Consider the following 14,643-nt stretch of genomic DNA (forward strand, 5'->3'; position numbering starts at 1 on the left):
CCCCCATGCCTTCTGATGAAAAATCCATTGTCATTCCAACTGCTTTACCCTCTAAGTAAGGTGTCCTTTCTCTCTTGCTGCTGTCAAGATTTATTCTTTGTCTTCAGTTTTCAGGAGTTCGATTATAATGTGTGTTAGTGTGGATTTTTTTGGGTTTATCTTGCCTGGTGTTTATTCAACATCTTCACCTTCTGAGATTCTAATGCCTGATGATCTGAAGAACAGTTTCACCCCAAAACCATCCCCCCAAACCCAGTCCATAGAAAAGCTGTCTTTCCATTTATGCAGCCAACAGATATATGAAAAAATGATCATCATCACTGGTCATCAGAGAAATGTGAATCAAAATCACAATGAGAAACCATCTCATTCCAGTCAGAACGGCAATCATTAAAAAGTCAGGAAACAACAGATGCTGAAGAGGATGTGGAGAAATAGGAATGCTTTTACACTGTTGGTGGGAGTGTAAATAAATAAGTTCAACCATTGTGGAAGACATTGTAGCAATTCCTCAAAGATCTAGAACCAGAAACACCATTTGACCCAGCAATCCCATTACTGGGTATATACCCAAATGTTTATAAATCATTCTACTATAAAGACACATGCACACATATGTTTATTGCAGCACTATTCACAATAGCAAAGACTTGGAACAGACCCAAATGCCCATCAATGATAGACTGGATAAAGAAAATGTGGCACATATACGCCATGGAATACTATGCAGCCTTAAAAAAGGATGAGTTCATGTCCTTTGTAGTGACATGGATGAAGCTGGAAACCATCATTCTCAGCAAACTAACACAGAAACAGCAAACCAAACACCGCATGTTCTCACTCATAAGTAGGAATTGAACAATGAGAACATATGGACACAGGAAGGGGAACATCACACACAGGGGCCTGTCTGGGGGTGGGGGACTAGAGGAGAGAGAGCATTAGGAGAAATACCTAATGTAGATGATGGGTTGATGGGTGCAGCAAACCACCATGGCACGTGTATACCTATGTAAGAAACCTGCACGTTCTGCACATGTATCCCAGAACTTGAAGTATAATAAAAAAATTAAAAAGTGCTTTTTTCTCTAATACCTGTTGCTTTTTATACTTGAAATGAGTAAAAGCAAATGTACTGTTTGATCTAGCACAAAATGTTATATTTAATTATATTTAGCGAGGTATCTTATCAGTTTATCATGCCATGTGAATAAGTTTGAGGAACATTAAAGCGTGAACGTTTCCTTGTGTTCTTTAGTTTTGGTGAACTATGTCGTTTTCTACTGCTGAGCTGTGTGGTCTTGGACAAGCTGCTCTACTTCTCAGCTGGCTCATTTGTAAAACAGAGATAACAAGAGTTCACCTTCAGAGGGTTGTCATGCTGATTACGTGGGTTAAAAGATTAAAGTGCTTAGGACATTTTTTGGCAGATTAGCAAGCGCAAATAGTGTTAGCCCTTGTTTTTGTTGTGACTGTTATTAAACAGAATAATACAAATGCTAGGGGTAATTCTTCTCCGGTATTCACTTTCCAACTTGCCTTCCCTTCTCTTGGTTGTTATGGTTGGATTAGTATTTGCAAACCTGTCTGGAATTGGATAAGAAACAGATAGTTTTATGTCAGGAAGCTGGTGACCCCTGTGTGGCCCTGGAATTCTCTGCTGTAGCTGCTCAGGTGCAGTCTTGCTAGGGTTTCGCTCTTCAGCCCTTATACCCTACTGTGTATGTGTTACATTCTATCTTTCATGTTTAGAAAGATTTGTATCTAAATACACAATTTATAGGTGCTTAAAAGATGTAGCACAATACCCTACAATACTTCTTACCCTAGCAAGTTTCTTGGCATCTGCAGTGCTCGACCTCCAGGGGTCCTTGGTGCCCTGTATTCTTTTTTGTTTTGTTTTGTTTTTTTTGATACAGGGTCTTACTCTGTTGCCCAGGCTGGAGTGCAGTGGGACCATCACAGTTCACTGCAGCCTCGAACTCCTGGGCTCAAAGGATCCTCCTACCTCAGCCTCCCAAAGTGCTGGGACCACAGGGGCACACCACCATTCCTGGCTAATTAAAAAAAAAATGTAAAGATGGGATGTAGCTATGTTTCCCAGACTCGTCTTGAACTCCTGGGCTCAAGGGATCCTCCTACCTCAGCCTCCCAAAGTGCTGGGACCACAGGGGCACACCGCCATTCCTGGTTAATTAAAAAAAAAAAAATGTAAAGATGGGATGTGGCTATGTTTCCCAGACTGGTCTTGAATTCCTGGGCTCAAGAGATCCTCCTGCCTCTGCCTCCCTAAGTGCTGGGATTACAGGTTTCAGCCATGGCCCCTGGTTCCCTGTGTTCTTAAGACCTGAAGTGGGGCCTTGGGTTACAGGACTCCATTTGCCCTACAGGAACATTTGCCGGTTCCTTCCTAGCGCCTTCCACCCTTCTAGTTGATGGCCAATTGAGTATCTGATTATTTGTTCCAGGATCTTTCCAAGTATTGATTCAAAGGTGAACAGTCTGTAACTGGGTACTAGGTCATCTATTTTAAACAATGGCCACAGTATTTCCTTTGAAAATCCTCCGGAGACTCCCTTTGTCCTCTGGGACTTCTCTTGTGACAGTGACGGATGTGTGCCAATGTGTAAAGTGGCCTGGAGTGTAAAACATCAGACTCCCCCCAGAGCAAACGTATCCTTTGCAAAGTGATTATTTGGTTATTCATCTTCCTCTATTAATTTCCTTTTCCGCCCATGCATCTATATGGAGGTTATGCAAGTTTGATGTTCACAGAAGCATTCTTCAGCAAAATAATTAATTCAAACATTAAAAATATATACATTCTGTTGTTTTGCTTTCCTCTTTAGGAAAAGGAGTTTTAAAAACTTTTTTCCTTCACCTAGTAGACCTGGCAGTATATGAACGTTTGTTATTTCTCCTAGGCTGTGGGGTCCTCATAAGCTTGCCACTTTACAGCTGCACCACTCGCGAAGACCCCGTGTTTGTGATCTGGCTGAACTGTAGCTTCAGGAAGGTGAAGTTTAGCTGTGGCTGTTCCTGTGGCAAACACAGGTTACATACCTATACAGGGGGCTGGATGCTGGTCCCCCCTGGGCATGGCGTGAATTCTTCAGAGTATGGATGGATGCAGTATACGGCTAGGGGGTGTCCCTGTTCGTGTCCCTAAAGAGGTAGGCTGACTCCAGATGGCCTGTTCCAACTCTGTCCCCAGCCCCTCCAGGATGCGGCCCCACCTGCCTGAGGCTGTTCACCCCCAGCCTCTTTCTGCGAACAGGCCCCTCGTGCTGCCAGGCATTCTTGGAAGAGGCATCAACTATTGCTGGCTACTTCCCAGGGAACCCGTCTGGTGAAAGGAAATGAACCATCCTCACTGTGGAGACAGTGATGGCAGCCGGTACAGATCCTCTGTCTGCTCCTCCTCCCCATTCTGCTCTCTCCCTCCAAATACACCTGGATTGGCTGCGCCAGCATCTCTCTGGGGAATGGGACCCCTCTGTCCTGTGAAAACAGCTGTAATCACTGTGAGTCCCATTTGGCGGGCACCCCGTGAACTTGGTTTTGGGAGAGACACCTGATTGGGAGCCATAGCCGTGTCTACTGCATCAAGGACCCACAGCCCCATCCCTTTGCCTTACCTTCTCCCCTCACTGTGCTCTTGTAGACAGACAGGAAGGGAGATGGGGCGGGGGGGCAAATGGAGTGTTTGGAGGGGCAGATCAGCCTGGATTGATCGCTCCCTGGACCTGATGAGCAGCTGAAGTCGCCCCCAGACCCTCCCTCTGCTACTGTTATCTGTGGGACCCTGTTTCCCAGAGTCTGGGCCTTCCTCTGTCCAGAGTCGCTGCTCTTCCAGAAGGTAGGCGTCCTTCAGTAGCATCCTAAGAAGGGTGCAGAGGGGCACAGTTCTGAGGGCCTGGCAGGACTACACATGTCTTTATTTTACTTTCATGTTGTATGGTGTGGTCGTTTTCCACTTACCGTTTTCCTAGTTTATTTACTTTGTATTTTATATAAAAGAAAATGTCCAATAGAGCCAGACCCTACTCCAGGCTGTATTTTGGTCCTGACCACTGACCCAATCCATTTAAGTAATATGTGTATACCAGCAACGCTGGGTTCATTCACTTTCTCCTATTGTTGCCTTTTATTGTTTTTGGTTTCTTTTCACAGTAGGTCCTAAAATTTCTATTTTTGAAATTCTAAACATATATTTAAAAAGAGTAGTATAATGGACCCCTGTGAACATGCACCATGCAGCCGCAGCAAGGATCGACTCCTGGACAGCTGTGTCTCCCAGGCCGCCATGCGAGCCGCAGTGCCTGTATTGAAGGCATTGTGGCATCTTCTAACCTCCCTGCGACTGAGCCACCCACTTCCATTCTAACGCCTCTTCACGGGGAGCTGCTTGTTTGTTGTTCCCATTTTAAAGCCCTCAAGATCATCTATTGAATTACAGCATCTTGGAATTTCACGACGACAGACTTGTGGTCATGTCTCCTTTCATTCTGCTGGTCCTTGACAGGTGTCTTACATTTGGGTACTTGTTAGTTCTATGAACTTTTTCTTGACTTTATCCTTCAGACCTTCTACAGAATATTTTTTTTTTTTTTTTTTTTTTTTTTTTGAGACGGAGTCTCGCTCTGTCACCCAGGCTGGAATGCAGTGGCGGGATCTCGGCTCACTGCAAGCTCCTCCTCCCAGGTTCATGCCATTCTCCTGCCTCAGCCTCCCGAGTAGCTGGGACTACAGGCGCCCAACACCACGCCCAGCTAATTTTTGTATTTTTAGTAGAGACAGGGTTTCACCATGTTGGCCAGGATGGTCTTGATTTCTTGACCTCGTAATCCTCCCACCTCAGCCTCCCAAAGTGCTGGGATTGCAGACATGAGCCACTGCACCTGGCCAAAAATTTTGTTTTATTTTAGTTATCATTCCTACAAATTGCAGGAGCTGTGATTTATTCTCTGTATGCACATGTGCGTTCATCTTGCTGTTTTATGAATGCAGCATTTGCCTATCTAAGGATGTTAATATAGGTTTTTTTTTAAGTTTTTTTCTGCTCTCTTTATAGACTGCTAACTCTATGTTAATTTTTGTAATTTTCATTATTTTTTTAAAATCAAATTTCTTGTGATGCTGGACTGTCCTTTCACACTGACGACTGAGGAACTAAAAACCAGACTGAATCACGGTAGGGCCTGTGGGCTGGGGGCGTCATTCATTTCCCCCATGGGGGGAAGGCTGCCCACCCGCGCTTCCGATTGTCTGGGAGCAGGTGGTCAGGGGCTCCTGCACTGAGGAGGCTTTTCCTGGGTCCCCTGCCTGGAGCACCCCCATCCCTGCGAGATGGAGGAGGGAGAGAGCTCCTGCCCTGCGGCCCAGCTATGGAAAGAGACCCTTTTTGTTGGGCTCCTTGTGGTAAACGACCTCTTCCTGTCCATGTCTTCAGCTGTAGACACGTTCCCTGTACTTTACCACCTCTCATCTGTTCCTGCCTTCTGTACCCTTGTTGAAATATCTCACTGGTTACTGTTTTTCCTCTCATGTTCTTTGTTATTGTGAATAATATATTTAAACGATTATGCAGAGTTTTAGGTAAAAGAGAAGATAAAATCCATCCGGTCAATCCACTATGTTAAATAGAACATATATTTTTGAAAGTTCTTTCTTTCTTTTTCTCATTTCAGTTTTTCTCCCTTTACATATTGTGTCTTTTTTTTTTTTTTTTTTGCCACTCATTCCTCTAACCCATCTACCTCCAAGAGATTGATTTCTAAATCTCCCACAATCTCTTCCCTGTTAAAGATCAGATTAGCAACAGACCTTGTTCTGTTTGATTCCTCCAACGTTCTAAGGGAGGAAGTTCTCTCCAGTGTAGACCAAAAGTCGACGTGGTGGTCTGTGGTCAGCTGAATTGTTTTTCCAGAATGTAACAGGAGTTTAATGCCCCATCAGAACCAGATGTAAGTGAAAGCTTTGGTGAGTTGACCAAAAAAGGTTTCCTCGACCTCTTCATCATGTGGGCATCTATAAATAGACTCCACCGCGATGTTGCCCTCAATCTTAATCTCCCTTGCCTTAGCACGGTCTGGTTAATGGCTTCAGGTTTCCTGAGAGATTTTATTCAGCGGATCGTGGTGTTTATCCGCACGGATGTAGTGTTCCTTGCCATGATGATATAATGTGAAAATGTGAGAGATTTTTTGCCCTGTAAGGAAAGAACTGAATTTCTCATTAAGTTGAAGAAATTTTTATGGTCATTGAATTATTAAGCTCTGGTCTTTTCCGAAAGCTACCAGAGGGAAGGGAAGGAAAAAAACAAATAAAAAGTGGTGTTTTTTTTGTGCAAAGTTTACATTTTTTTTTCCAGGAACAAGAAGGATGCTGATAAAACCCCAGATGCTTTGCTCATCTGTGTCTGCTCCACACGTCTTTCTCCTAGACGGCGGCACCTCCTTTCCATCCTGGCTTGCAGGGGCTTCGTTTCAGATGGGCCGTGATTCACATTTTCTTACAGAACTTCGAGCTCTTGAAAGCCCTGGTAGAGATTGTTATCATTTCCTGCTTTCGCCTGGCTCCCGAGCCGTGGTGGCTGCATTTCTTTGGTCCTGTTTTTTATGAGCCTCACCCTTTGAGTACCAATAAAGGCTGCAGTAAAGGGACTGATCCAGACCCAGATAACTGCCTGGCCAGAACAAAGTGCCCCAGCCTGAGCACCACCACGATAAATGGAGCTACACTGAAGCAAAAAGTTCCAGAGGGCGGGGAGGAGAGGTGCCGCAGGAGAGAGCGGGACTCTTAATCTTTTGGAACTAAAAATTAACTGTTACTTCCACCACTTCAATTTGGAGCCTGTTTGGAGGGGCAGTTGACATACACTTTCATACAAATTTGTTGAGCTGTATTTTCCTATATTTCCCTTATGCTCTCCTCAGTCATAACACTGCTAAAATGTCCTTTGCGTAATTTAAAAAGTGCCAATGAAATGTTTTTGAAGTACGCAGGGGGAGAAGTAAAAAGAAGATGTCCACAGAACAGGATGCTCCTTATCCTGGCCCCCACCTGTCATCAGGGGCACTGGGAACAGTCTCTTTTTCCTAGGAGCAGCGATCACTTAAACTAATTTACAAAGTAAGCTGATTTCTGCCTCCTAATAATTACTGAATGCTTAACACTACAGGAAACAGTCTAGGTCTACATTACTTACAAGGGATGTTTCAAAAAGTAGTCCTAAAAATCATTCAATCACCAAGAAATTGTCCTTCATATAAATGTGCCAGGAGCAGTATGCATTAACATTTTTAGCAAATATTTCAGTTTTATGTCTAATGTATATTCAGTTGCTTCTGAAAAATAGATTATAAGCAAGCAGATGGGGAAATAAAAAGTTTATTTTTCCAAATGGAATTTAAGAGGATCAATTGTATTTAGAATCAGTTGTATTAGCAGCATAATAAGAGGTATCTTTCTCAGAGCTGTGAGTATTGTTACAACCTGGGATTTGTTTCCCGTACATCCAGATACAGATCATTATGTAAATAAAAGAAATGCCTTTTCAATATCCAAAAGTTTTTTTTTTTTCTTTTGGAAGCACAGCTATTTATGTTTTGTTGATAAGGGAACATTAAATCTTTATCCCAAATTTTACTCATGATACTCAAACTGCTCCCACTCATTTTAGGTTGAGACTTTTCCAAGCCAGGATTGGGCTGATGCCGGGGACTTCCTCTGAGCAAGAGGGTGCGTGCCACGGATGACAAAGGCAGGAGCTGCTCAGTCCAAACCCGGGTCCCCCAACCATCGTCTAGCGGACGTTTAATGTCAGGCAAGTAACACAGCTTCCCTCTCGTGTTTTCCTGTAAAATGGAGCTAAATATAGTCCCTACCTTATGGGTTCTTGTGAGGGTTAAGTGAGTTAATGTGGAAAAATCACTCAGGACAGCAAATGGTTACTGGTATCATGTAAGGGGAAACATGGACTTGCTCAGATAACACCAACGATTGACCCTTTCCTGCTGGGTATGCCCAGACAGTAAAACTCCTCTGTGCTTCAAAACGTAAAAACTGGTTCCATAGATGTGGGACATGAGCATGGGTAGCACTGTTGTAAATTTTGCTTTTTTGTTTAATGTGAACAATACCATTTGTTCTTGCGTGGTTTTACCCAGGTATTATAGGCAGGGGTCTTTGAAAAATGAATTTATGGCTAGAAGTGGCTGTATCTTCTCAAGCAAAGCCCTGGGTGGTTACTGATACCATCAGTAACTGAAGGCTATTCTGGTTAGCGCTGAAATTCTTTTCCTTTTACAGAAGTCTGAGGCACCAGATAAAAGACACTAAAAAGTTATAAAGTAGATTTAGTGTCGAGTACGTTCCAGCAGCCTCCATTCATTGTGTGGTTTCAGATAGCAAAGGGCTACCTCCTCTTGAAGACAACACGCATGAGAGGATGATGGGGAGGACATGGGTCCTGGAGGAGCAGGAGCAGGGAGACACAGTCATTTGTGGGAAGAGCCCGTGGAAAGCACATCCAGCCAGACTCCAGATGCCTTGTTTTTCCTTTGGCCAACTTCACTGCATCAACTCGTAGTTGATGTACTACTAGCAAATTGTAGCAGTGCGTAGACTACTCAATGGGCGATCAAGTGGACCAAGAGGAAAAGTGGGACCTTCTTGTGGCACACATGCAGGCCACATGGAAACTATAGTCATTTCCTGGTGCTACCTCTCAGCCAGGCAGTGTCCTTAGTGATATTGCTGATGCCTTACTCTTGCCCTGTGTGGTTACGATCCTCCCCTGCACAGCTAATGAACATGAGGCACTGAAGGTAACCTGCCCAATGTCCCACAAGGCTGTGGTCTGAATGTTTACATCACCCAAAGCATTGAAATCCTAACTCCCAAGGTGGTGGTATTTGGAGCTGGGGCATTTGGGAGCAGATAAAGTCATGAGGCTGAAGCTCTCATAGATGGAATTAGTGCCCTTATAAAGGAGGTCCCGAGAGAGACTGCTTGTCCCTTCCACTGTGTGAGAACACAGCACTAAGGTAGCATCTATGAACCAGAAAATGGGTCTTCAGCAGACCCCAAATCTGCCTTGGCTTTGAACTTGCCAGCCTCTAGAACTGTGAGAAATACAGTTTTGTTGCTTACAAGCCACCCAGCCTATGGTACTTTGCTATAACAGCCCAAACAGACTGAGACACACAGTGAGTGGACCCTGTGAGGCCAGAGTCTGTCCCTTGGCTACCACTGTTGAAGGCCAAAAGGATGAGGGTCGTGATCAACTCAGCATACCACTGGAGGCTATATGAGTAAACAGCAAACTGTTCTCATGAAAGCAGGATGTTGGCAAACTGACAAACTGCATCTGCCACCCAGAAGGAATGCTGAGGGCAGTCATGACCCAGGCACAAGTGTGTCTTGTGAATAGGCACATCTGAAGCCTGTCAGCAATCATGTGAACCTGTGATCAATTAAGCAGCTGACCAGTCATTACCTCCTCCTCCTCCCCCCAATAAATACAAAGGGCTAGAGAAGCTCAGGGTTGCTGCCTTTGCTCACTAGAAGCAGGGAGCTCTCTTTTTCCCCTGGCCCTTTCCATTAAAAGAGTTTCTTTTGGCCGGGCGCGGTGGCTCACGCCTGTAATCCCAGCACTTTGGGAGGCCGAGGCGGGCGGATCACGAGGTCAGGAAATCAAGACCATCCTGGCTAACTCGGTGAAACCCTGTCTCTACTAAAAATACAAAAAATTAGCCGGGCGTGGTGGTGGCGCCTGTAGTCCCAGCTACTCGGGAGGCTGGGGCAGGAGAATGGCGGGAACCTGGGAGGCGGAGCTTGCAGTGAGCTGAGATCGCGCCAGTGCACTCCAGCCTGGGCGACAGAGCGAGACTCTGCCTCAAAACAAACAAACAAACAAAAAAACAAACAGTTTCTTTTGTCTTAAGTTTTCATTTCTACGTTCATCCCTCTTCATTCAGTCCCATAATGATGGTCTCAAGTAGTAACAGTGGTAACTGCTGTAGTGACGGTCTCAAGTGGTAACCGTGGCAGTCTGTCACATACCACCTGTCTTTCTTCCTAACAGCTTGGTACCTGGCTCCCTTGTGCATTCATGAGGCCTGCTCTTCCCTTCTCTCTCACTCCTTCCATTCAGTCTGGAAGTTCTCTAGCACCACTGCTGAATCAGCAAAAAGTGAATGTGACAGACACAGTCGCTGCCTTCTGAGAAAATTAAATCCCAGACAGACAACACTACTATGAGCAGAATGCATAAAGGATCCCTCAAATAAGACATAAATGCTACACCTCACCTCAGGAACTGTTGTGGTTTGGATATAGTTGTTTGGCTTTGCCAAGTCACATGTTGAAGTTGGTTCCCGAGTGTCGGAGATGAGGCCTGGTGGGAGGTGTTTAGGTCTTGGGGGCAGATCCCTCATAAATGACTTGGTGACAGTCTCACTTGTGTGAATTGTCACTCTTAGTTTGCATGAGAACTGATGGTAATAAAAAGCCTGGTGGCCAGGCGCAGTGGCTCATGCCTGTAATCCCAGCACTTTGGGAGGCTGAGACGGGCAGATCACGAGGTCAGGAGATCAAGACCATCCTGGCTAACACGGTGAAATCCTGTCTCTACTAAAAATACCAAAAAAAAATTAGCTGGATGTGGTGGCGAGTGCCTGTAGTTCCAGCTACTCAGGAGGCTGAGGCAGGAGAATGGCATGAACCCAGGAGGTGGAGCTTGCAGTGAGCCAAGATCGCATCACTGCACTCCAGCCTGGGCGACAGAGCAAGACTCCGTCGAAACAAAACAAAACAAAACACTTGCACCTCCCCTACAACTTCTTGCTTTCTCTCTGCCATTATGATCCTTGCACACGCCAGATCCCCTTTGCCTTCTGCCATGAGTGGAAGCACCTTGAGGTTCTCCCCACAAGCAGATGCTGGTGCCATGCTTCTTTTTTTTTTTTTTTTTTTTTTGAGACGGAGTCTCGCTCTGCCGCCCAGGCTGGAGTGCAGTGGCCGGATCTCAGCTCACTGCAAGCTCCGCCTCCCGGGTTCACGCCATTCTCCTGCCTCAGCCTCCCGAGTAGCTGGGACTACAGGCGCCCGCCACCGCGCCCGGCTAGTTTTTTGTATTTTTTAGTAGAGACGGGGTTTCACCGTGTTAGCGAGGATGGTCTCGATCTCCTGACCTCGTGATCCGCCCGTCTCGGCCTCCCAAAGTGCTGGGATTACAGGCTTGAGCCACCGCGCCCGGCCCCATGCTTCTTTTAGACTGCGGAACCGTGAGCAAAATAAACCTCTTTTGATGATAAATTACCCAGCTTCAGTTATTGCTTTGTAGCAACATAAATGATTAAGACAAGGTCCAAGTTTTTCATCTACTAATAAAAGGACTGGAACATAGAAAGGTATTCTATTCATTCATTCGCTTGCTCATAAGAAAGCATGTCCTGACTGCCTTTCATGAACCAGGCTCTGGGGGCACTACCCCAAAGCTCAAGGAGGACATAGTCATGTTACACGCAATTGATAATAGATAGTTATAATGCTGGTCATTCATAGATTTCACTCAACAACTATTGGTGAAGTTTCTATTATGTGTCAGTGCCTGTGATAGGCTCAGAAGATGAAGTAATACAAAAGTCCCTGCCCTCATGGAAATTGTTACAAATGTCCAGACATCTAGTGCTAGCATATGTGCTCAATACATCTACATTGACAGGATGAATGGAGGTTAGTAATAATATCTTCCTTTTATGTGCATGTACATTTATATAATTCTTTTATTTATTACTTTTTTGAGACAGAGTCTCGCTCTGTCACCCAGGCTTCAGTGCAGTGGCCTGATCTTCGCTCACTGCAACTTCCACCTCCTGGGTTCAAGCGATTCTCATGCTTCAGCCTCCTGAGTAGCTGGGATTATAGGTGTGCACCACTACGCTCAGCTAATTTTTGTATTTTTACTAGAGATGGGATTTCACCATGTTGGCTTGGCTGGTCTTGAACCCCCGGCCTCAAGAGATCTACCTGCCTCAGTCTCCAAAAGTGCTGGAATTATAGGCATGAGCCACTGCGCCGACTTATTCACTTCTTTTATGTATGCATTTGCATTTGATTCTCACCATAGTTAATCCAACATGGTTTGCAGTTCCAGTGGGACTAATCCTCCTCTCCACCCAATCCCAAGGATGGACACATGGCCCGGTCTGGACTATCCTCTTGGTTACGGTGAACGCTGTGACCTCAGTCAGGCCAATCGGAGGATTTGCTGGGAATGTTGTCAGAAACATGGGAAAGCATGTTTTCCTTCTCTGGTTTGAAAGCTGCGAGGTGTTCATGGAGGCAGATTCCCCTACCCCAGGCCCTCTGTTTCTTGCCAGGACCTAGTTAAAAAGAGCCAGTGGGTGGGGGGGGGGGGCAAGGTAGCCAAATAGAAGCCTTGATTGATCATCCCACCTATCGGTACACCAAATTTAACAACTGTCTACACAAAAGCCACCTTAATAAGAACAAAAATCAGGTGAGCTATCAGAGTACCTGATTTTAACTCCCTATCACTGAAAGAGGCTCCCAAGAGAGTAGGAAAGATAGTTTTTTTTTTTTTTGAGACGGAGTCTCGCTCTGTCGCCCAGGCTGGAGTGCAGTGGCCAGATCTCGGCTCACTGCAAGCTCCGCCTCCCGGGTTCACGCCATTCTCCTGCCTCAGCCTCCTGAGTAGCTGGCACTACAGGCGCCCGCCACCGCGCCCGGCTTTTTTGTATTTTTTAGTAGAGACGGGGTTTCACCGTGTCAGCCAGGATGGTCTCGATCTCCTGACCTCGTGATCCGCCCGTCTCGGCCTCCCAAAGTGCTGGGATTACAGGCTTGAGCCACCGCGCCCGGCCGAAAGATAGTCTTGAATTGCCGATGCCACCCCTCCCCCACCCCCAGACAGCAGCCACATACCTTGGAGAGAGAATCTATGTGTTTGGGGGAGGGAGAGTGCGGCAATTGTGGGACTTTCCAGTGGAACTCAGTGCTGCGCTGTCAAAAGTGGAAAGCAAGAGGAGGCAGAAATCAGCTAGCACCCCGCAACCCAGGAGGTGGAGTTTGCAGTGAGCCGAGATCATGCCACTGCACTCCAGCCTGGTGACAGAGCAAGACTCTGTCTCAAAAAACAAAACAGAAATAGAAATAATAAAGATCAGGACAGAAAGAAATGAAATTTAAATGAAAACAGTACAATCAATGAAATCAAAAGTGTTTTTTTTTGAAAAGGTAAACAAAATTGACAAATTTTTGCCAGACTAAAAATGAGAGAACACCCAAATAAATAAAATCAGAGATGAAAAAGGAGGCATTACAACTGATGCCACAGAAATTCAAACAATTATTAAAGTCTACTATGGGCAACTATATGTCAAGAAATTGGAAAACCTAGAAGAAATGGATAAATTCCTAGACACATACAGACTACTTAGATTGCACCTTGAAGAAATCCAAAATAACAAGTAACAACATTGAAGCCATAATAAAAGTCTCCTAGCAAAGAAAAGCCTCAGACCCAGTGGTTTTACTGCCTAATTTTACTAAACATTTAGAGAAGAACTAACACCAATTCTACTCAAACAATTCTGAAAAATAGAGTACAAACTAATTCTATAAGGCCAGTATTAACCCTGATACCTAAACTAGACAAATATCTAGTAAATCTAAAAAAGAAAACTACAGCCAAGATCCCTAATAAACATTAATAAAAAGTCCTGATGAATATTGATGCAAAAATACTAGCAAACCAAACTTAACAATACATTAAAAAGATCATTAATCATGATCCAGTGGGATTTATCCTAGGGGTGAAAGGACAGTTCAACATATGCAAAGCAATCAATGTGATACATCTTATCAACAGAATGAAGAATACAAACCATATGTTCATTTCAATTTACACAGAAAAAGCATCTGATAAAGTTCAACATCCCTTGGTAACTTAAAACCCTAAAAAAAAACTGGATATAGAAGGAACATACCTCAACCTAATAAAAGCCCTATATGACAGACCCACAGCTAGTATCATACTGAATGGGAAATAATTGAAAGCCTTTTCTCTAAGATCTGCAACAAGACAAGGATGCCAACTTTCACCACTATGTTATTCAGTCAGCACTATGTTATTCAACATAGTCCTGAAAGTCCTAGCTAAAGCAATCAGACAAGAGAAAGAAATAAAGGACATCCAAATCAGAAAGAAGAAAGTCAAATTATCCTCATTTGCAGATAATATGGAATTATATTTGGAATGAAGACTCCAAAAAATGAGTAGAACTGATAAACAAATTTAGTAAAGTTGCAGGATACAAAATCAACACAATAATAGTAGCACTTCTATATACCAACAGTGAAAAATCTGAAAAAAATCACATCTATAATATTAATAGCTACAACTAAAATTAAATACCTAGAAATTAACCAAAGGAGTAAAAGATCTCTACAATGAAAACTAAAACGTGGATGAAGGAAATTGAAGAGTATACAAAAAAATCGAAAGCTATTCCATGTTCATGGAATTAGAAGAATCAATATTGTTAAAATGTCCATACTACCCAAAGCAATCTTTATGGAACCATAAAAGGCCTGTAATAGCCAAAGCTATCC

This window comes from Macaca fascicularis, chromosome 18 (assembly GCF_037993035.2).
Source record: "Macaca fascicularis isolate 582-1 chromosome 18, T2T-MFA8v1.1".
Taxonomy (NCBI): domain Eukaryota; kingdom Metazoa; phylum Chordata; class Mammalia; order Primates; family Cercopithecidae; genus Macaca; species Macaca fascicularis.